Raw genomic sequence first — 21,170 nt, 5'->3', positions numbered from 1 at the left:
TAAAGCTAACCCACTGCCCCATTCTTGGTCTACAGAAACTGTTTGAGACAATAATTTTTTTTTTTATTTTGAACAGTTGAATTTAAAGCCATTTGTCTCAAAATACTAGATAAATTAATTCAAGAATGTCTTCAACAAATAATATTGGAATGTCTGTATAGCCACTTGCAAAAAAACAAATCAAGCAAAATATATCTGCATACAGTGTATTATGATTCAGATCAACATGCAACTACATTAATGAATTCCGGAACACAAAGCAAAAGAAGCCAGGTGGGGAAAAGTACTCCTGCATAATTTATTCAAAGGAAACTATAGAGGGCCCAGTGTGGTGATGTACACCTATAATCCCAATACTTGGGAAGCTGAGGCAGGAGAATTGCCATGAGTTCAAGTCCAGCCTGAATTACATTGTGAATTCAAAGTCAGATTGAACTACATAGTGAAACTCTATCTCAAAAATCAAAGAAAAAAAAATTCATTGTAAGGGGAGGGGAGAGGAAAAGAAGGGATTTAAAGAAAAAAAACTAAAGGGGAAAAATGGAAGTAGAACTGTCTTAGTTACTTTTCTCTCATTGTTGAGATGAAATACCTGATGCCCCAAATTAGGAAAGGAAAGGTTTATTTCTTACAATTTTGGAGGTTTCAGTCCATACTCAGCTGACTGCAAGGCAAAGTGGCATGGTGGGGTCCCCATTCATGGCCACCGCAAACAGTAATAGTGAACAGAGCAAAAGAGGAGCCAAGCATGACCCCTTCCTTCCCTTATGCTGTATGCCAGCTCCACCCCTGGATAGGTGTAGCACTCAAACCACCAATTCCAGTGCTAGACAATGAACCAATCACAAATGTTAGATTCAGCTGCGTCCATGATTGCATGAGGCTTGGGGAGGGCACCTAGACACAAACCATAACAAGAACTTTTATAAGTGGGGGCGGGGAAAGGATTGAAGGATAAGGGGACCCCCCCCAAAAAAAAGGAATTGATATGTGCTATATACATGTGCAAATTTCCAAATGATGAATATGATCATTACATAATTAAAATATGTACTAATAGAAATAATTAATTTTTTAAAAAAAGAATCAAATGGCCAGAGTCCAGGTGAGCCCTTCCCCCACCCAGAGGACCTTGGCAGGCAGTAAGAGCACAGGTGAGCCCTCCCACCACCAGGAAGACACTGGGCAGGCCTGCAAGAGCACTGGTGCGGCCTTCTCCAACCCAACCTGGGTGGGCCTGCAAGACCCCCAGTGACACAGGAGGGTCCCAGCTGGAGTGCAACCCATGAACAGATGGACCTGGCAGCTTGAAAAATCTGAAGTCTCAGTAACACTATGAGCTATGAATTGAGTCACGTCAATACTCTTAAGGGAGTCAGCCCAGGAAAAATCCAAGACTCACCTAACTGGCTCTACAAGAGGAATTCATGTAATGGGCCCTTCCCTTACACTGTGAGACTCAGCAACTGGGTGAGCACCAGCCACACAGTAGGACCCAAAGACACACACGATAGATGGATGAGACTAACAGGATTGAAAATATGAGCCAAGGTGAAAATCACAAGACAAAAATGCAAAATGCAATCTCAGACCTCCAGTTCATTCAGAGCAAGTACAGGAGACATCAACATAGAATACATTGGAAGACACACACCTGAAATTTCAGAAAAGATAGCAAGTAAAGAAACAAATCCACAAGGCTATAGAGCAAATCAGATCAGAAATAATCTGTCAGATAAAAAAAGAAATGACACTCTGAATGAAGGAATTGCTCAGGCTAGCTAGAAAAGACATAAATTTAAAAAAAATATATATATATAGGAGCATAGCAAAATGATGGAAACCTTGAATGAACAATATAGAGAAGAAATAGAATGCATGAAAATGATTCAAAAAAGATATCCAGAAAATTAAAAATTCCACTGAAACCTGAACGTAACCACTTGAATGAAACTCAAGATAGACTTCAGACACCAAAGCCAGGATCACAACTAGAAATCACAAAAGGAAAGAGCTCTTAAAAATAATAAGGGGTGATGAAATAGCAATTTGACAGCTCCAAGATGATGTAAAGAAAAACATATAAAATTGATAAGTGTCAATGAAAAAACAGGAGTCAGTGCAAGTAACATTAAAAAACTTATTTGTTAGGGGCTGGGGATGTAGCTCAGCAGCATAAGCACCTGCCTTGCAAGCAGGCAGTCATGAGTTTGATCCCCCGTACCAATTAAAAAAAAAAAAAACTATTTGCTGAAGTAATAGAAAATTTCCCCAGCATGGGAACAAAAATCTTACACACAGATAAGTGAGACATAGAGAACTCCTAACAGCCATAACCAAAATAGATCTACACCCAGCCAGATATATAATAGTCAAGATCGCAGGAATTTGGCACAAAAAAGAATACTAAAAGCTTTTAGAGAGGGGCCAGGGATTAAGCTCAGTGACATAGTGCCTGCCTGGGAATCTGAGGTTGTGAGTTCAATCCCTGGTACCAAAAAAAAAAAAAAAAAAAAAAAAGCTTAGAGCAAAAACCAGATCACCTATCTAGGAAAGCCCATTAGACTCACTACTGACTTCTCTACACAAACTGTCTAGTCAAGAAGAGCTTGGAGTGAAGTATTTCAAGTCCTGAAAGAAAACAACTTCCAACTAAGATTGATATACCCAGCAAAAGTATCTTTCAAAATTAATGGTGAAAGAAGACACTTCTTTGATAAAGAACACCTAAAGAAATTCATGTCCACCAAACTAACCCTAGAAAGAGTACTGAAAGATATTCTAGATAGAGATAAAAATGACCACAACTCCCAGAAAGACAACAGAAAAAACAAAGCCATCAGGCTGGATAAGCAATTAAATAGAAGGGAAAAGCAAGGAACCAACAATAGGAAAATAACATGACAAAGATAAGCCAATATGTCAGTTATAACTACCAATGTAAATGGCCTCAATTCACCAATAAAAAGAAATTAATTGGCAGAACAAATCAAAAACATGATCCGGGGGCTGGGGATTTAGCTCAGCGGCGTAAGAGCCTGCATCGCAAGTGTGTGGTCATGAGTTCGATTCCTGTTACTGGTAAAAATACAAAAAAAGAAAAAGAAACATGATCCAACAATATGCTATATATAAGAAACACATTTAACTCAAAAAGAAATTCATAGACTGAAAGTCAAAGGTTGTAAAACAATATTCCATGCAACAGGAACCCAGAAAAAAGGAGGGGTAGCTATTCTGTTTGCAGACAATGTGAACTTCAAACCAAAAATGATCAAAAGAGATAAAGAAGGTCATTATATACTTTTTAGGGGAAAAATTCAAGAGGAATAGATAACAATCATAAATACATAAGCACCAAATACAGGAGCACCCAATTATATGAGACAAATATTAATAGACATGAAAAATAAAAAATGCAATAACACACTTGTAACATAACTTAAGACCCCATTGTCACAAAGAGATAGATCAACTAGATAGTAAGACAGCAAAGAAATAACAGAACTGAATCAAACCTGTGAACAACTGCTCTTACTAGATGTTTACAGAGGGTTCCACTAAACAACACCAAAATATACATTCTTCTCAGCTGCACATGGGTCATTCTCTAAAATAGATCATATACTAGCCCATAGAACATGCCTTAGTAAATTCAAAGGAAGTGAAATTATTCCATGCATATTATCCAACCATATGCAATAAAATTGGAAATTAATGGCAAAAGAAGCTGCAAAAATTACATAAACACATGGAGATTAAATAACAACCTCCTGAACAACCAATGGGTCACAGATAAAATCAAAGAAGAAATTAAACAATATCTATAATCAAAGAAAAATGCAAATATAACATATTGGAATCTGTGGGTGTGATAAAAGCATTCCCAAAAGGGAAATATATAGCAGTAAATTCTAACATCAGGAAAACAAAATAAGCACAAATAAAAAAACCTAATTTATACACCTCAAGCTTCTAGAAAAAGAAGAGCAAGTCAAGACCAAAGCTCATAGAAGAGATTATAAAAATCAGAGCAGAAATTAGTGCAATTGAGACTAAGAAAACAATACAAAGAATTAATGAATCAAAGAGTTGGTGCTTTGAAAGAATAAATAAAATTTATAAATTCCTAGCCAACCTTACTGATTTAAGCTAAGAAAAAGCTTAAATTCATGCAATGAGAAATGAAAGTGATGAAATCATTACAGATCCTGTGGAAATTCAAAAGATCATCAATGCTTACTTTGAAAATCTTTATTTGCATAGGCTGGAAAACACAGAAGAAATGGACAAATTCCTAGAAACATATGCATTACTAAAGCTGAATTAAAAAGTTATAAAAACTTTGAAGGCCAGGGATTCAGCTTCAGTGGGGCAAGTACCTGCCTGACAAGTGCAGGGTCATGAGTTTGATTCCTGACACAAGAAAGAAAGAGAGAGAGAGAGAGAGAGAGAGAGAGAGAGAGAGAGAGAGAGAGAGAGAGAAAGAGAGAAACAGAAAGAGAGAGAGAAAAGAAAGAGAAAAAAGAAAGAGAGAAAAGAAATAGAGTACTCTAACTTAAAATTTTTGAATAGGGGCTGGGGATTTAGCTGAGTGGCACAAGCACCTGGCAAGCACAAGGTCATGAATTTGATCCCCAGAACCAAAAAAAAAAAAAAAAAAAGAATGTGGAAATATCCTTTGTTCATGGATAGGAAGAACTAACTTTGTGAAAATGCCCTTATTCCCAAAACTGCTATACAGATTTAATGCAATTTCAATCAAAATACCATTAGCATACCTTACAGATCTAGAGAATGCATTCCTAAAATTGATTTGGAAACAGAATATACCTAGAGTAGCAAAGACAATCCTGGGCAACAAAGGAAAGATATCACATCACAATCCCTGACTTGAAATTATATTACAAAGCTACTGTGATAAAATCAATATGGTACTGGCAAAAAACAAAAAAGATCTGAGGATCAGTGGAACAGATTAAAAGATGTAGACACACACTCAGCCACCTTCTCTTTGACAAAGGGGCCAAATATGTTCCCTGGAAGAAAGACAGCCTTTTTAATAAATAGTGATTTTAAAAACTGACTTTCCACATCAGAAGACTAAAACTAGACCAACTCCTATCACCACGCACTAAAGTCAAAATGGACCAAAGAGCTAAATATTAAAACAGAAACATGCTGGGGATTTGGCTCAGCAGCATAGGCATCTGCCTGGCAAGTACAAGGTCATGAGTTTGATCCCCAGTACCAATAAAATAAAATAAAATAAAATAAAATAAAACAGAAACACTACCTCTACTGAAAAATAAGGTAGGTAGAATTCTTGAGACACAAGAGTAGGCAGAGGATACATAAACAAATCACAACTACATGGGAACTACTTCAAAGAGTCAAGAACTGGGATCTCATCTCAAAGTTTTTGCACATCAAAAGAAACCACCAACAGAGTAAAAAGAAAACCCAAAGAATGGGAAAAAAATTTAGCCAGCTATCCCACAAAGGAATTCTACCTAGAACATATAAAGAATTAAAAATAATTGGGGTCCCCCAAATTCAGGCCTAATCCAAAAATGGGCTTCTAAAAGGAATATGTACTTCTCAGATGAAGAAATACAAATGGAAAGTAAATATATGAAAAAATGTTCAACATCACTGGTCATTTGAGAAATGCAAAATTAAAACATTCTTTTTGGATGAGATTCCATCTCATTCAGAAAGAATAACTATCATCAAGAATTCAACCAGTTACAAACTCTGGAGGGGCTTTAAGGAAAAAGGAATCCTTCTCCACTGTCGGTCAGAGTTCAGACTGGTGCAACCACTATGGAAATCAGTGTGGCAAGTCCCAAAAAACTAGGATTGGAGATCCCATTCAATCCATCTATTCCCCTTCTTTTCAGAAGAACTGAAGACATTGTACCACAGTGATATATGTGCACCCATGTTTATAGCAGCACAATTTGTAATAGCTAAATCTTGGAAACAACCTAAATGCTCATCAACCACAGAATGGATAAAAAAGATGTGGCATTTTTATATAATAGAGTACTACTTAGTCATAAAAAGAATAAACTTGACACTTTTATGGATAAATGGATGTAACTTGAGACCATACTCAAAAGTGAAATAAATCAGACTCATATGTGTAAATATATTTTCTCCCTAGCGTAAAAAGCTGAAAAAGTAATATCCAAAATGTACAATAGATCTTGTGAGAGTGAAAGTGAAAGAAACTGTTCAAAAGGAAAGAACAACTGGACAGAGGAAAAGATAAGAGAGGAAAAAAGCTATATATATATATATATATATATATATATACATACATACACATACAGGAAGCTGGGAAAATGGCAGATCAATAAGCAGCAAAGCCTCTCTGAGGGGGCTGGGGATTTAGCTCAGCGGCATAAGCACCTGCCTTGCAAGCAGGCGGTTGTGAGTTTGCTCCCTGGTACTGATTAAAAAAAAAAAAAAAAAAAGCCTCTCTGAGAAAAACAGCTCAAATGCGGGAATATAGCAGCCTGGAGAAGACCAGATGGAAGGTGATAGATCCTCTTGACCCAGGAAGAAACTAAAGTTTAAAAAAAAAGAAAGAAAGAAAATAAAAACATGGACAGGAGGCTGTAGCCAGATGCACTCTTACCGGAGCCAGTCCCACTGTGTGCGAAATGCCACTGGAATCCAAAGACGCACCATGGTTGTGGTACAGTTGGGGACTGGCAAGCCCGAGGACCTCAGCAGGCAGACACCCTCGCGGAGGGGAGTGGTGGACCAGAGATTTGCACTGGCTTGCAGAAGTGCCAGGGACTCCCACTATCCACTTGTCTGGAAGAAACCAGAAACATGACGAGAAGAAGAAACAAAAAGAAGTCTCCAGCCTTGAACCCAAACAGTACTGGCCAAGGAGAGGTAAACACAGAAGAGATCGGGGGTTGCGTACCTGCAGTTTCTGAAGAAGCAGCCTCTGACATAAAGAACTATCTTCATGACATTATAAAAGAACTTAAAACAGAAACACTAATACAACTAAAGGAAGATATAAGAAAAATAATAGGGACTGGGGATTTAGCTCAGTGGCATAAGCGCCTGCCTTGCAAGTGTACAGTCATGAGTTCAATCCCTGGTACCAATAAAAACGAAAAAGACAAAAAATAATAATAATAAAAGAAATGCTAAGCACTTCTCAAGAAGACACAGATGGAGAGGCTGGAGATTTAGCTCAGCAGCATAAGTGCCTGCCTTTCAAGCAGGCAGTCGTGAGTTCAATCCCCAGTACCGATAAAAAGGAAAAAGCAAAAAAAAAAAATAGAAGACACAGATGGAAGAATGGAGGAGCATAGAAAAAGGAGGGAAACTTTCAATGAAGAATATTTCTTAAAAATCTAGAATACATGAAACAGATTAAAAGAGATTACCAGGAAACAACAACTCCATTGAAAGCTGGCAAAACTGCTTGAAAGAAACTAAAGATAGACTGTCAAACCTTGAAGACAGGTTTGCAACATGTGATCATGAAAGAAAAGATCTCTTAAAATTAACAAGGAATCAGGAAGTAACAATACAAAGGCTAGAAAATGACAAGAAGATCTATAACTTAAGAATAAAAAATGTGAGTAAAGAATCAGGGGTAAACACAAATGAAATACAAAGGCTATTTACAGAAATAATTAAAGAATTAAAGAAAACTTCCCAAGCATAGGAAAAGGAAATGATACTCAGATATATGAGGCATACAGAAATCCAGCCAGCTATAACAAAAATAGATGTACACACAAACATATAATAATCAAGATCCCAGAAATTCAACACAAAAACAGAATATTAAAAGCTGTCAGAGAGGGGCTCGGGATTTAGCTCAGCAGCATAAGTGCCTGCCTTTCAAGCAGGCAGTCGTGAATTCAATCCCCGGTACCAATAAAAAGGGAAAAGACAAAAAAAGAAAAAGAAAAAAAAAAGCTGTCAGAGAAAAGAAACAGATCACCTATAAAGGAAAACCCATCAGAATCATGACAGACTTCTCCACACAAACCATCAAATCAAGAAGAGCTTGTAGTGAAGTATTCCAAGCCCTGAAAAAAAATAACCTCCAACCTAGATTGATGTACCCTGAAAAACTATCTCTCAAAATTAATGGAGAAACAAGATGCTTCCATGACAAAGAGGGACTGCGGGAGTTCATGACCACCAATCCAACCCTACAAAAAATACTGAAAAACATTCTAGAGAGAGAGAAAAAAGACCATGGCTTCAGGAACAGTGGCAGAGGGGGTTCACTGAATGGGGCAGACACTGGAATGAAGGGGAAAAGTAGATAAACAATGACAGAAAATTAGCGTGGCAAAGAAGGTGGGCCAAAATCGCTAATATGAATGGCCTCAATAAACTAATAAAAAGAAACACAAGCAAAATGGATCAGGTAATAGGGTTCATCAAGATGCTCTGTATAAGAAATATAATTAGCCAAAAAGAGGTTTGTGGACTGAAAGTCAAAGATGAGAAAATAATTCTCTATGTGACAAAGAACCAGAAAAAAGTAGGGGTAGCTTGCCCTTCAGCTGCAGATTAGTTGGAAAGACAGGACACTTTTATACAATGGAGAACCACTCAGCTATAAGGAAGGAAAACCTAAAGGCTCTTGTAGGTAAAGGAATACAACTTGAGATCAAGCTCAGCGGTAAAAAGGTTCAGAACCATTTAGGTAAATAACAGGTTGCCTCCCTAATCTAAAAATTAAAGGAGTTAGTGGAATACAAACTGTACAATGCCCCTTTGAAAGTGAAAGGGGAAGTATTGTCTAAAAAGGGAAGGCAGAGGACATTGTTAATTTTTTTTTTTTAGTCAGTACTGGGCTGGCCCTGAATCAAGGCCGGCAGCTTCCTGACTCTGTTGGTTTCAAGCAGAAGCCTAAAGAGATGTCTTTCTATGATCTGTTGGTCATTTCAGAACTCGGGTAGTGAAATGGTCAATTCATTAGAATGAAACAGCTTGAAGCAACCCCTTCCCGCCCTGTGAGCGGCTGTGAACATGGCAGGCTCCAGTGGCCCACGACGGGAGCCAGTGGCCTTTACTGGGACCTGCGCCATGCTGGGACCTTGAGCGCCAGGAAACCAAGCAACCCTTCCCCGCTGCCTGTTTTGTTTTGTTGAACTTCAATATACATGAAAGTATGGACAGCTATTTTGAAGAGAGTGAAAGACTCTACGACAGCCATTAGTGACTTCCATATTGTCTGGTTTTGAAGACCTAAATTGCCTTCCTCGTTCTGTTCGAATCAGTTTTATACTATGTTGTTTTGTATGAATTCTCTGTATGCGAAGACATGGACAATTATTTGGAAGAAAACAAGAGACAATATGATAGACAGTGAAGATCTCAGGTTGTATAGCTTTGAAATTTGTATCTCTTATATTGCTTTCTTATGTCTTATTTTGTTCTGTTTTGTTGTGTTTAATTTTACCCCCTTTAAAATAAAAATTTAAAAAAATTTTTAAAAAATCAGTACTGGGGATTGAACTCATGACCAAGAACTTGCAAGGCAGGTGCTTATGCCACTGAGCTAAGCCCCCCCCCTTTTTTTTAACAGTACTGGAAATCAAACTCACGCTTGCCAGGCAGTCATTTATGCCACTGAGCTAAATCCTGGCCCTGACATTGTTAATCTTGTATCATGATTTGAAACCAATAGTTTTCATTGCTCTGTTTAGTTTGATTATATTCTGTTCCAGTTTGTCTGCTTGTACTAGATTTGAGGACATGGACAGCTGTTCCAAAGATAGCAGAACATACTATGGTAACCATTTTTTATTTCCTGTTAAATTAATCTGAAGCCCTGTATTGCTTTCACCGTCTTGTTTTAACTGATTTTATTTGAATGTTTTGTTTGATCAAACTCTTGACTGATTTTATTCGAATCTGTTGTTTAATAGTATCAAGTCTGAGAGTAGGGAACTACTCTGAAGACAGTAAGATTCACTCTGATACCCGTTCTGGTTTGACTATTATCTTCTTTTGAAGTCCTATAATGTCTCCAATGTTTTGTTTTTATTGATTTTTTTCTATACTGCGATGTGCCTGATGATCGGAGCAATTCTATGGAAGATAACAAGAGACATCATGGTAACCATTGTAGATCACTTGTGTTTTGGTTTTAAGTCATGTACTACGTCCATCCTTTTGTTTTGACTAAACCATTTTATTCTTTTCTCATTTGGTTTTACTCTCTCACAAGATAGATAATTATACTACTAATCTCTATTAGTTCATCACAAAGAGTGGTTTGAGCAATGATATAGCTCAGCAGCACGGTGCCTGGCAAGCATAAGGTCATGAATTCAATTCCTGTACCAAAAAAAAAAAAAAGTTTGTGCTTTCACTGATTGATCTTTTTTCATTTCATGACTATATCTTGTAATCTGAACAACTATATTGAAGATAACAAAATGCAATATATTAATTATTGTTAATCTATTATTTTGTTGTAAAATCTGTATAATAGTTCTTATTATTTTTTCATTAAAAAAAAAAACAAATAAAAAAGAATTACTCTAACAGGGAGTGATGGTACATACTCAGCCCTCAGGAGGCCGAAGCAGCAGCATTGCTATGAGTTTGAGGCCCGCCTGGGCTCCACAGTCAGAGACTAGGAAAGGACAAAAGTAGCTTTTTTTTTTTTCTCCTTTTAGTTTTTATTTGAGGGTTCTGCATTTACCTATTTATTTATTTTACTACACATGCTTGTAGTCTATAATGTTTATACTCCTTCTGGGGAATTGGTACATGTACATAAAACATCTTAATTCCTTTTTTTTCTTTCCCTTCCTTCCCCTCCTTCCTTCCTCCATCTCTTGATATCCTTTCCCTTTGAAAAAGATCTATCTCCCTACTTCCTGTTATCTACCTTTTAGTTTGCTCTTTTTTTTTTTAATCCAGCATCTCACTATGTAGCCCAGGCTAGAGTCTAACTTACTGCAATCTTCCTGCCTCAGCTTCCCAAGTGCTGGGATTGCAGGTATGTGCCATGCATCCAGCCTCTTTATTTATACTTTGGGTCTCCCATATAATAGAAACCAGGCAATATTAAACTTGTGTGTCTGATTTATTTTATTTAGCGTTATGGTCTCCAAGGTACACATATTTTCTTACAAATGATTCAAGTTGCCTAGCATGGTGGCACATGTCTATAATCCCAGGAAGACTGCCACAAGTTTGAGGCCAGTCTGTGGTGACATAATGAATTACAGGCATGTGCTACCATGCTCACCATATTAGCTCTTTTAAAATATTTTTGTTTTGGAGCCAGGTGTGGTGGTGCACACCTGTAAACACAGTACACTGAGACTGAGACAAGAGTATCACTGCATGTTCAAGGCCAGCCTGGCTACATGGTGAATTCAAGGCCCTTCTGTACTACAGAGCAAGATCCGGTCTCCAAAAACCAAATTTTGAGACATGGTCTCCCTAAGTTGCCTTGAATAGCCTTGGGTAGGATCATCCTGTCTCAGCCTCCCTAGTAGCTGGAATTATAGGACTGTGCCACCACACCAGGTCCTGCATCTCTTCTGCAGGCTAACAGAATGTAGGAAAGAAGATATTGTTTCTTTGCCAACAGGGATTCTCCATCACATGCTTAATGAAGATTTCTTGAAACATATTCTGCCAAGTGGCATAAATAAATCAAATCATTATATTTCCTTACATAGAAAACCCAGGGACCTAAGGGTTTGTGGGCTCTCTAGGCCATACCAAAGGCCAGGTAATGAGTTTTTTTGTTTATTTGTTTTTTATTTAAAAAAATTGGTATGGGGATTGAACTCAAAGCCTTCCTACTGAACTACATTCCCAGCCTTTAAAAAAAAATTGTTTTGCAGCAAAATTGTCTTAAAAAATTGCCTGGGCTGGGCTCAGACTTTCAATCCTCCTGTCTCAGCCTCCAGGAGTGCTGGGATTGCAGGCCTGCTCCACCATTCCTGGCTGCAACTCAAATTTAAAAAGGGAGGATGGAACTGAACCAGGGATTTGTGCATGTGAGGCAAGGACCCTGTGTCTGAGGTACATTGCCAGCCCTAAATTTTTTTATTTTGAAATAATTTCAGATTCATAGCAAAGTTATAAAGATCATACAAGTCTTCTTTACCCAACTTCATCTCAGCGTTAAGATTATCACTGTGAGACCATCGTGAAGCAGATATCAGCACAGGTATATTACTAACTAAGCTCCAGACTGTCTAGATTTTACCAGTTCTTCTTCTGATGTTCACCTTCTGTCACAGGATTCAATTCAGGGTACCACACTGTTATTTAGCTGTCGTGTCTCTTCCCAGCTTTTCTCTTCCATGATATTCCCCTGGTCTTTCCTTGTTTTCATAAACTTTACAGTTTCAAGTCATACTCATCAGATAGAGCCCCAATTTGCGGGGGACTGATATTTTTCTCCTAATGAGATTGGGGAAATGGGTGGGGGGTTTTGTTACGTTTTGTTTTGTTTTTGCTACTGGGGATCGAATTAATGACCTCGCACTTGCCAGGCAAGCGCTTGTGCCACTGAGCTAAGCCCCTGGCCCTGGCAATGGATATCTTGAGAGAACTCCAGAGGTTGCCTTTTTCAGCACATCATATCTAAGAGAACACGCTATCCATAGACATCTCAGTAATGTGGTGTCCTTTGCCTGGTCAATGTAGTATTTGCCAGACTTCTCCATTGAAAAGCTACTATCTGTTGTAGTCAGGGTTTACAGGGAATGTATTTAATACAGGACATATAATTTATATATTTTATAATATTCATCCAAAGCATCAAATGCAAAAGAGTGCAGGATATCTGTCCACACACTAAAGGCACACACTAAAGGCCCAAAGAATCCAGCTGAGGGCCTAGATCTCATGGCAATGTCCTGCACGAGTCCAGCTGAAGACCTAGAGCCCATGCCGATGTCTTATGCAAGTCTGTATCAAGGATCTGTACTGGGAAGGCTCTAAGGTCAGCAGTGGAAACTAGAAAGTCTGCACCAGCAGAGTGAAGGATCTGCACAGCAGACTGAGAAATCTGCACTGGAACCAGGAAGCAACGCTCAAGGTAAGGACCAGAGCTCCCTGGGAGAGAGTCATCCTCAGTGACAGAGAGGTCCTGAGCTCATCTAACAATGAGAACAGCCAAGTTCATATCAGGAAATCCAGCTCGACAAGCTTCTCCAGGAGAATCACCAGTACCATCTTTCCCCCCAGTTCTGCTTTGAGGCTGCATCTATGTGCTGGCCTTCCACACCCAGGGCCACGCTGATTCAGTTCAGCTGGGCATAATGCTGTTCAGTTCAGCTGGACCATTGGTCAATCTATTGCACTATCTGTCCCTTTTTCTGCTCTTTTTTTGAAGAGTACAATTTTTAATAGGCATCAAAACTCATTTCATAAGAGAACAAGGTAATTTGACTCTATATTGGCCCTAGTTTTTAGAGGTTTATTGAGAGCATTTGTAATCCACATCGGAGTTCAGAAAAAATTTTCTCCAAGTCTAAAACTCTGAAGTATAAAATAAGCTAAAATTTATGAATGTTTACTGGTCGATCAATGGAAAGTCACATAGCTCTAAAAATTTCAAAGTAATTGAGTGCAACCTATTAGTTAAGTATCCCGTGGCTCCTTAAAATTTAGAGAAATTGATTTAGAGATCCGATTTATAGAGCACTGGTGGTGAACCTAGGCTCATGCGCCACAGCAGGCACACAGAGCTCTCTGTCAGCACAGGAGCCAAGTCATCCCAGCAGCTGAGCATTGGATAGCAGCTGTTTCTTTCTAAACCAAAACCTCAGCTTCAGGTTAACTGCAGTGTTTAGCCAGTTGCAATAAATAAGGGTGTTTACGGTTGTAGTTTGGGCACTGCGTCTCTGAAATGCTCACCATCCTTGCTATAGACCATGGAAGTCCAAAATGTTTCTCAATTTTCTCCATAGTCCTAAGAATTTCTCTTGTCATACTGGTCTTTTTTTTTTTTTTTTTTTTTTTTTTTTTGGTACTGGGAATCAAGCTCACAGTCTTGTACTATGCAGGCAGACACTTACGCAGCTGAGCTATATCCCCAGCCCATAGTGATCTTTTCTGTGTGTCCTGCCTCTGCCACATTTTTTTTACCTTGTAGTGCATCTTGTAGCTGTCCCTCTGTTTGCTGACTGGCAGCCTAGGCCCAAACAGGGCGCCCCCCAGAGTCTTTTGAATTCATCCTATTCTCAAACAAACACATGTTCAGATCTCTAGGAGACCAGGAACTTCACTGGAGTATTTTGTGTTATAATAAACAATTGTAGACTAGGGATTTAGCTCAGTGGCACAGCGCATTCCTGACAAGCGTGAGGTCCTGAGTTCAATTTCTGATATCCCCTGCCCAAGAAAAATTCCCCCAAACATGTACTAATAAAAAATCGAATTAAACAAAAATTTTTTAAAAATAAATAAGCAGTTGCCTCTGGTACCTTACAACAAATGCAATCCAGGCTGAGGCTCCCACCCACCTTCCTGGAATGTTTTATGTGAACTGTCACCTTCATCCTCCCCAATCCCACACTTATCCCAGGTCTCTCACCACAGTCTATTTTATTAGCTTCTATTTCTGCAGAGCCCTTTCTACCTTCCACTTCTTCCTGTTATCCTTTTCTATATCAGAAACAAAAGGTCAGATTCTCATTTTCTCTTTCAGAGAAGTTTAGCGGTCTCCTTCTGATGATCGCCCTTTTGCTGTAGATTTAGCTCAGCAGCATAAGCACCTGCCTTGCAAGGAGGCAATCCTGAGTTCGATCCCCTGTACTGGAAAAAAGAAAAAGAAAAAAAACAAACAAACAAACAAACAAAAAAAAAACGACTCTTGCCGTGCTCTTAGGTCTCACCTTCTGCCCTAGTGGTTTTTTAAGTTGTTTCTTTTACTAAAGTAATTCTGGAGCCAGCTGTTAGGATAATAATATTTTCTTGAAATCCCAGTGCTCTGGGAGGCTGATACAGGAGGACTGCAAGTCTGAGTGCGGTCTAAGCAATTTAGCAACTTTAGTGAGATCCTGCATCAGAATAAAAATAAATAAATGAAACAGCCGGAGATGAAAGCCCTGAGTTCAAGCCCTAGTATTGATTAAATAAATAATAAATAAATAAATTTTAAAAATCACATTTTCTTCATTGGTACTAGGAATAACTCTAAATTCAATCACTTATTCAATTCAGCAAATATTTAGGGGGGGCTGATATTTTTCTCCTAATGAGACTGGGGAAATGGGTGGAGTGAGGCTACTGAACATAATTCTGCCTTCACCAAGCCATGGTCCGTAGTGAAAGGGCAGAACACTTCCTCAATGCACACGGAGAGCACACCGGGCCCTCTGCCCCTGCACGGTCTCATTCAATCCTCAGAGAAATCCTGCGGGCTACGCTTTGCTGTTTCCTCCGTGCTCTTGAGAAAATTGCAGCTGGCGTCAGTGGTGCGCTGGTAAATGCTTAACATCCAGCCGGCTGCGGAGCAGGGGCGGGACTGGTCCTGCTGTGGGTTTCTGTGTGTAAATACCGCCGCAGCAGCCACAGCTCAACTACAAGGTGACACAAGGACACGGCGAAGGCAGAGTCAGGCAGCGGACAGCAGGCAGCACCTCCGAAGCAAAAGTAGTTCTGAAATGAAAAAACAGGAATTGCTGAGTGTTTAGTACTTTTTTTGTCTTGTTGGCGTTTTTTGTTTGTATAGTACCAGGGATCAAACTCACGACCTTGCGCTTGCCAGGCAGGTCCTTATGCCACTGAGCTAAATCCCCAGCCTGCCCTTAGTATTTAATAAGGCTTTGCTTTCAATATAATCTATTTAATTGTGAATTTTTAAAAATTTTAAAGAGAAAAAAACTAAATTTCAAAATATGATAATTAGAGGACAACAATGGTTAATTCATTGTATTTTGTTATCTTTCAATTAGTTACTCAGAGTACAAGATATCTACATTTGTCCGGCCTAGAGGCACATGCCTGTAATTCCAGCACTCAGGAGGCTGAGGCAGGAGAATTGCCATGAGTTCGAGGCTCTTTTTTTTTTTTTTTCCTTTTTCTTTTTTACCGGTACTGGGGACAAACTCATGACCACACACTTGCCAGGCAAGGCGCTTATGCCACTAAGCTAAATCCCCAGCCCCTAGGCCAGCCTAAGCTACAAAGCAAGTTCAGGACCAGCCTTATAGTGAAACCCTCCCTCAAAAAAAGACCAAAAAAAAAGGTATCTACATTTAATTGTCCAAACAATATTATCACAAACCTTTCTTTTCAATGAACTAAGAGAAATTAGTAGTATAGCTAGTTTAACTATCATATATATGTATATATATATATACATGTACATATATTATTTCTTTTAGCTCCTCACAATACATACTATGATGTTTACATGTCAGTCTGATTTATTTCACTTACGAATATATTCTCTAGCTGCATCCATTTACCTGTAAAAGTGTCAAGTTTATCCTCTTTATGACTGAGTAGTACTCCATTGTATAAAAATACCACCTTTTGGGCTGGGGATTTAGCTCAGCAGCATAAGTACTAACCTGGCAAGTGCAAGGTTGTGAGTTCAATCCCTGGTACCAAAAAGAAAAAAAATAAAAACCATCTTTTTTATAATTGTGAATCTATATTTAATTTTAAACAAATTCAGCTTATTAATATAAAATCTACACAACAAAATTTGCCATCTTAGCCTTATTTTTTTGAGACAGGGTCTTGCTATGTAGTTTAGGCTGGGTTTGAACTCTCTCAGTAGCCCAGGTTGGCCTCGAACTTGTAATCCTCCTGTCTCTGTCCTAACCATTTTTAAACACACTGTATAATTCAGTGGTATTAAATATACTCACAATGCCATGTAATCACTGCCACTCTTTACTTCCAGAACCTTCTTATCATCCCAGGCAGAACCTTGTACTCATTCCTTATCAACCCACACTTGAAACCTAGTACTTTTTTTCCAGTACTGGGGATTGAACCCAGGGCCTCTGCACTGACCTACATTCCCACCCTCTTTTTTGTTGTTAATATTTGAGACAGGGCTCACTAAGGTGCTAAGTTGCCCAGGTTGAACTCTAATTTGTGGTCCTTCTGCCTCCCCTCCCAGAATGCAGAGGTCACAGGTATCACCACACCCAATGATACTGGTAGCTTTTGTTCTACTTCTTGTCTTGGGAAATTTCCCTGTTCTATACATTTCATATGAATGGACTCATATCGCGTTTTTGTTTCTGTATTGGGGATTGAACTCAGGACTTCGTACTAGCCAGGCAGGCACTTATGCTGCTGAGCTATGTCCCCGGACCACAGCATTTGTTCTTTAATGTCTGGTCTATTTCACTTATGCTTTTAAGATTCATTCATGTTGCAGCATATGCCAGAATTTTTTTTTTCTTTTTGCAGTGCCTATGATCAAGCCATTGTTCCTCTGTATTAAAAGCCTGAGTTATACTTTCTTGCACGCATATGCCCACACATTTTGTTTATTCATTCATCAGTTGATGGACAATTGGGTTATTCAAATAATATTTAGTTTATGCAAATAATCCTGCTATTAACATTGGTCTACAAATATCAATTCAATTGCCTTCTTTCAATATCATTCAATATTTAATAATGGCTGTATTTAACAAATAGCTAGTAAAATTGCTGAAAATTTAATAGCCAGCTCTGGTAAACCTATTAGAGACGGCTTTAGCACAATACTAGATGGTGTAATTTATCCAACTGCACTTGAACATGGGACCGTCAGGACTCAAACGCACTTCATCAGTGTTTTCCACATTTGCTTGAGAAGTCAGGCATGGTGCTGCATGCAAACCTGTGATCCCAGCACTTGGGAGGCTGAGACAGGAGGATCACCACAAGTTCAAGGCTGGCCTCAACTGCATAGTCTGAACTACCCTGACTCAAATAAAAGGAGACAAGAGAGAGACAGACAGAGAGAGAGAGGAAAAATTTCAATCTGAAAACTGTAATAGTAGTTCTCCCCATCAAATCTGGGCCTAATTGGGGAGGGAAATACAGATACCCTTGAAGAGAGGAGTCTTTCAATGAAAAATTGTTGTAAAATTTGGGATCCTTTTTTCCCTCTCTCCAAAATCGTTCCCAGCTTTAACTTTTTTTTTTGCTTTTTCGGTTTTTTATCGGTACCAGGGATCGAACTCACGACCGCCTGCTTGCAAGGCAGGAGCTTACGCCGCTGAGCTAAATCCCCAGCCCCCTAGCTCTAACATTTATTACTTGCGATTCTCTCACCTGCCTAACTTGCATCTTAGAAAGAAAATCCTCTAGAATAGAAGTGGAAATCATCAGGCCCAGCAATTTGACATGATCACAGACACTCGCCTATCATTAGACTATTTAGAAACAGTGCTCTGAAATTCTGAGGTTGCCGGTCCACAGAGTTGTTACCCTGAAAAGATATTTTAGAGCACATGAAACCCAAAGTAAAACATTGCTACCAAAAAGATATATATATTTTTAAATCAGGACTCCATTAAATGGATCACCGCAGTAAATTTCAGATGCAGAAGGAAGAAAAGTCCTAAACAGCTTTTGAGATCTATTTTGAGGGCAGCAGGAGATGAAAAGAGCACCTTGAGCCTGCACATTGGGACACATCTTTGTCCTGCAGCCGGTGGGGAAACACTCTTGACGCTTGACCCTGACCCCGATGCTGGCCTTGGATTAGCACAGCAGGAGCCTCCTGACCACTCATGGGACTGGACGCAGCTTTAGCCCTTAGCCTGCCTATGGGTGCTCCAGGGGCCTCTGCTCAGGCTCTAGGTGCGTGGGCGGGGCCTGAGGAATGGTGTGCTGGGCTGGAGATCACCTTCCTTCTCGATCCCCTGCCTTTTCTCTCCAGACAAGCCCTGGTCCTGGTGTTTCTCGGTGCCTCTGCACCATGGGTTTGTGTGTAGACGGTTCCCCAGAGCCTTATGGGGTCCTAGGTGGGGCTTTTCAGAGCTGGCTGGATCTGGAGCTTGTCATGCCAGGATTAAGGATGTGACACTGGGATTGATTCATGGTATGATGCTAGAATCAAGGCTGCCTCATCTGGAGTCCTTATATGAGGGACAGAAAGAGAGCTGCTGTTGTCACTTGCTATGTGCTGTCTTCTGCCTGCCAGCTCTACAATGCCCCTCTGCTGAGCCACCCTGCCTTGGAGCCTGCTAGCTTTGAGCTGAAAACGCTACAATCTATGTGCTACAATAAACCTTTTTTCCTTTAGCTTTGAGTATTGGGTATTTTGTCTCAGCAATGAGAAAAGTAATGAAGACACTCCGCTTAAAGGCTTCCATTATTATAGACAGCTAGGTTAGAAATTCACATACAACAGAGCGGGATCAGGCCCTCGAAGAGGTCAACACACACACACACACACACACACATGCACATACACGAAGGTATCAGGATGGTGGTTGGGGCAGAGCTGAAGAGGACCAGGCCTCAACATGGAGATGGGATGATCAGGCCTGCAAGTCTCTCTAGAGATAAGCTGCAATCTGAGACTATACCATAATTACACCACCTACAGGCTCAGTGGGCCCAGCTAGGCATCAGATGGCCAGAGTGGCCAGAACATCCAGACGCTTATGCCTCTCCCTTCCCAAAGGGATGTTCTTTCCAGGTACACTTGCTATGTGATCCTTTTCCTCATTGGATCGGTGTTAGCTAAGTGACTATACTTGCAGCACTAGAGGGCAATTGCAGCTTGACCCACATGGCACCCACACTGTGATTTTGCTGTATCAGCTACTCTCCTGGAAGTCCAGCAGCTGTTCTCTTTCTCCTTATTTCCAATAAAGCTCTCCGAACTTCCTCCTTTGGTTCCTGACTTCACTCCCTGATGTTGTAAGACCGCAAACTGGGGACATGTGACTCCCACCAGGTTTGGGGATCATATGTTTCCTATATCACCATGACACACCTAACCCCCGAAACCCCTTTAGAGAAGGTATACGTCCTTCTATTATGCCTGCTAGATCACTGGTTCCTTCCGTCTTTGGGGCCACAGACCTTGCTGTTGACTCCTCACATACACTTTGCTGGACAGAGTTTGTTGACTTCCTCAAGCTCCCCAGTGAATCCCACTGAGACTCTGTCCTCAGCAGTAACTCAGACCCTAGTGGCCTTGGAGTTGGGATGCTTGGTCCTCAACTCCGCAGCCCCAGCATCATATCTGCGACAAGAATCTCAATGGCTTCCCTTGACACACTTTTGTTGGGTAGCTGAATAATTTTCAGCAAGATTGAGAGGTAGTTCTTTTGTCACCCAGGCATGGTGGTGGATTCCTGTAATCACAGCACTCTGAGGGGCTAAGGCAGGAGGACTGCAAGTTTTAAACCCAGCCTGACCATTTAGGAATTTATGGAGTGCCTGTCTGAAAATAGAAAATTAAGATGGGTGTGGTGGTACACTCCTATAATCCCAAAACTCAGGAAGCTGAGGCAGGAAGATCATTGCAAATTGAGACCAGCCTGGGCTACAAAGGGAGCCCAAGGCCAGCCTGAACTGCACAATGAGACCCTATCTCAAAAAGACAAAAAAAAAAAAAAAAAAAATAGAAAATACTGGATAGGAAACTCAGTGTAAAGGCCTTAAATTCAATCCTCAGTACAAAAAAAAAAAAAAAAAAAAAAAAAAAAAAGAAAGAAAGGAAAAGGATATAGAAGAAGTGTTTGGGGGACTAAAATATTTCTACCACTGTCAAACCCAGAGCAAGACAGACAGATCTTCAGGGCCAGGGATGTAGCCCAGCAGAACAGCACCTGCCTGGCAAATGCAAGGTCCTGAATTGGATTCCAGGTACCAAGATCTCCACATCCACTAGGAAAGTGTAAGGTGTAGTCACTAAAGTCATTTTCTGTAGGCACTTAATCCAGGGGTGCAATGGCCTCCACGTGTTACTGTGTAGACCTGAGGCTGGGGAGCTGATGATTAGGAAGCCAGTCTCTGCCACTGGTGCCTGCCAAGCTGCAGCCAGCTGGGGTGGCCACACAGAAAGCCCTGACTCCACACTGGCACACCTGCCAGGTGCCCGCAGAATTTGGCAGAGTTTTAGCCTGGGGGAGTGGCTTAGAAAATGAATGTTGCAGAGCAGAACTGTGTTGACTAAATGACTTGCCCCGTGGAGTCATTTTATGCTGGCCAAT

At 40.0% G+C, this 21,170-nt stretch overlaps 1 long non-coding RNA gene and 1 other non-coding gene across 2 annotated transcripts; one reads left to right on the top strand and one right to left on the bottom strand.

Moving 5' to 3' along the window:
• The first annotated feature begins 8,852 nt into the window (after positions 1–8,852).
• Positions 8,853–8,989, top strand: LOC111756784 (small nucleolar RNA SNORA2/SNORA34 family). The gene has a single exon (XR_002791202.2). It is a non-coding gene; the product is annotated as a small nucleolar RNA SNORA2/SNORA34 family (small nucleolar RNA).
• Positions 8,990–11,085: 2,096 nt separating this feature from the next.
• LOC134476475 (uncharacterized) lies at positions 11,086–18,628 on the bottom strand. Its single transcript, XR_010048160.1, has 2 exons — positions 18,271–18,628; positions 11,086–15,642 (listed from the first exon to the last, which is right to left on the bottom strand). It is a non-coding gene; the product is annotated as an uncharacterized LOC134476475 (long non-coding RNA).
• Between the last annotated feature and the right edge of the window lie 2,542 nt (positions 18,629–21,170).

This window comes from Cavia porcellus, unplaced genomic scaffold, assembly GCF_034190915.1.
Source record: "Cavia porcellus strain 051 isolate PalLab524CR breed Dunkin Hartley unplaced genomic scaffold, mCavPor4.1 scaffold_6, whole genome shotgun sequence".
NCBI classification, from domain to species: domain Eukaryota; kingdom Metazoa; phylum Chordata; class Mammalia; order Rodentia; family Caviidae; genus Cavia; species Cavia porcellus.
Note: the sequence above shows the minus strand (reverse complement) of the source record. Positions and strands in the feature narration are given on the sequence as shown.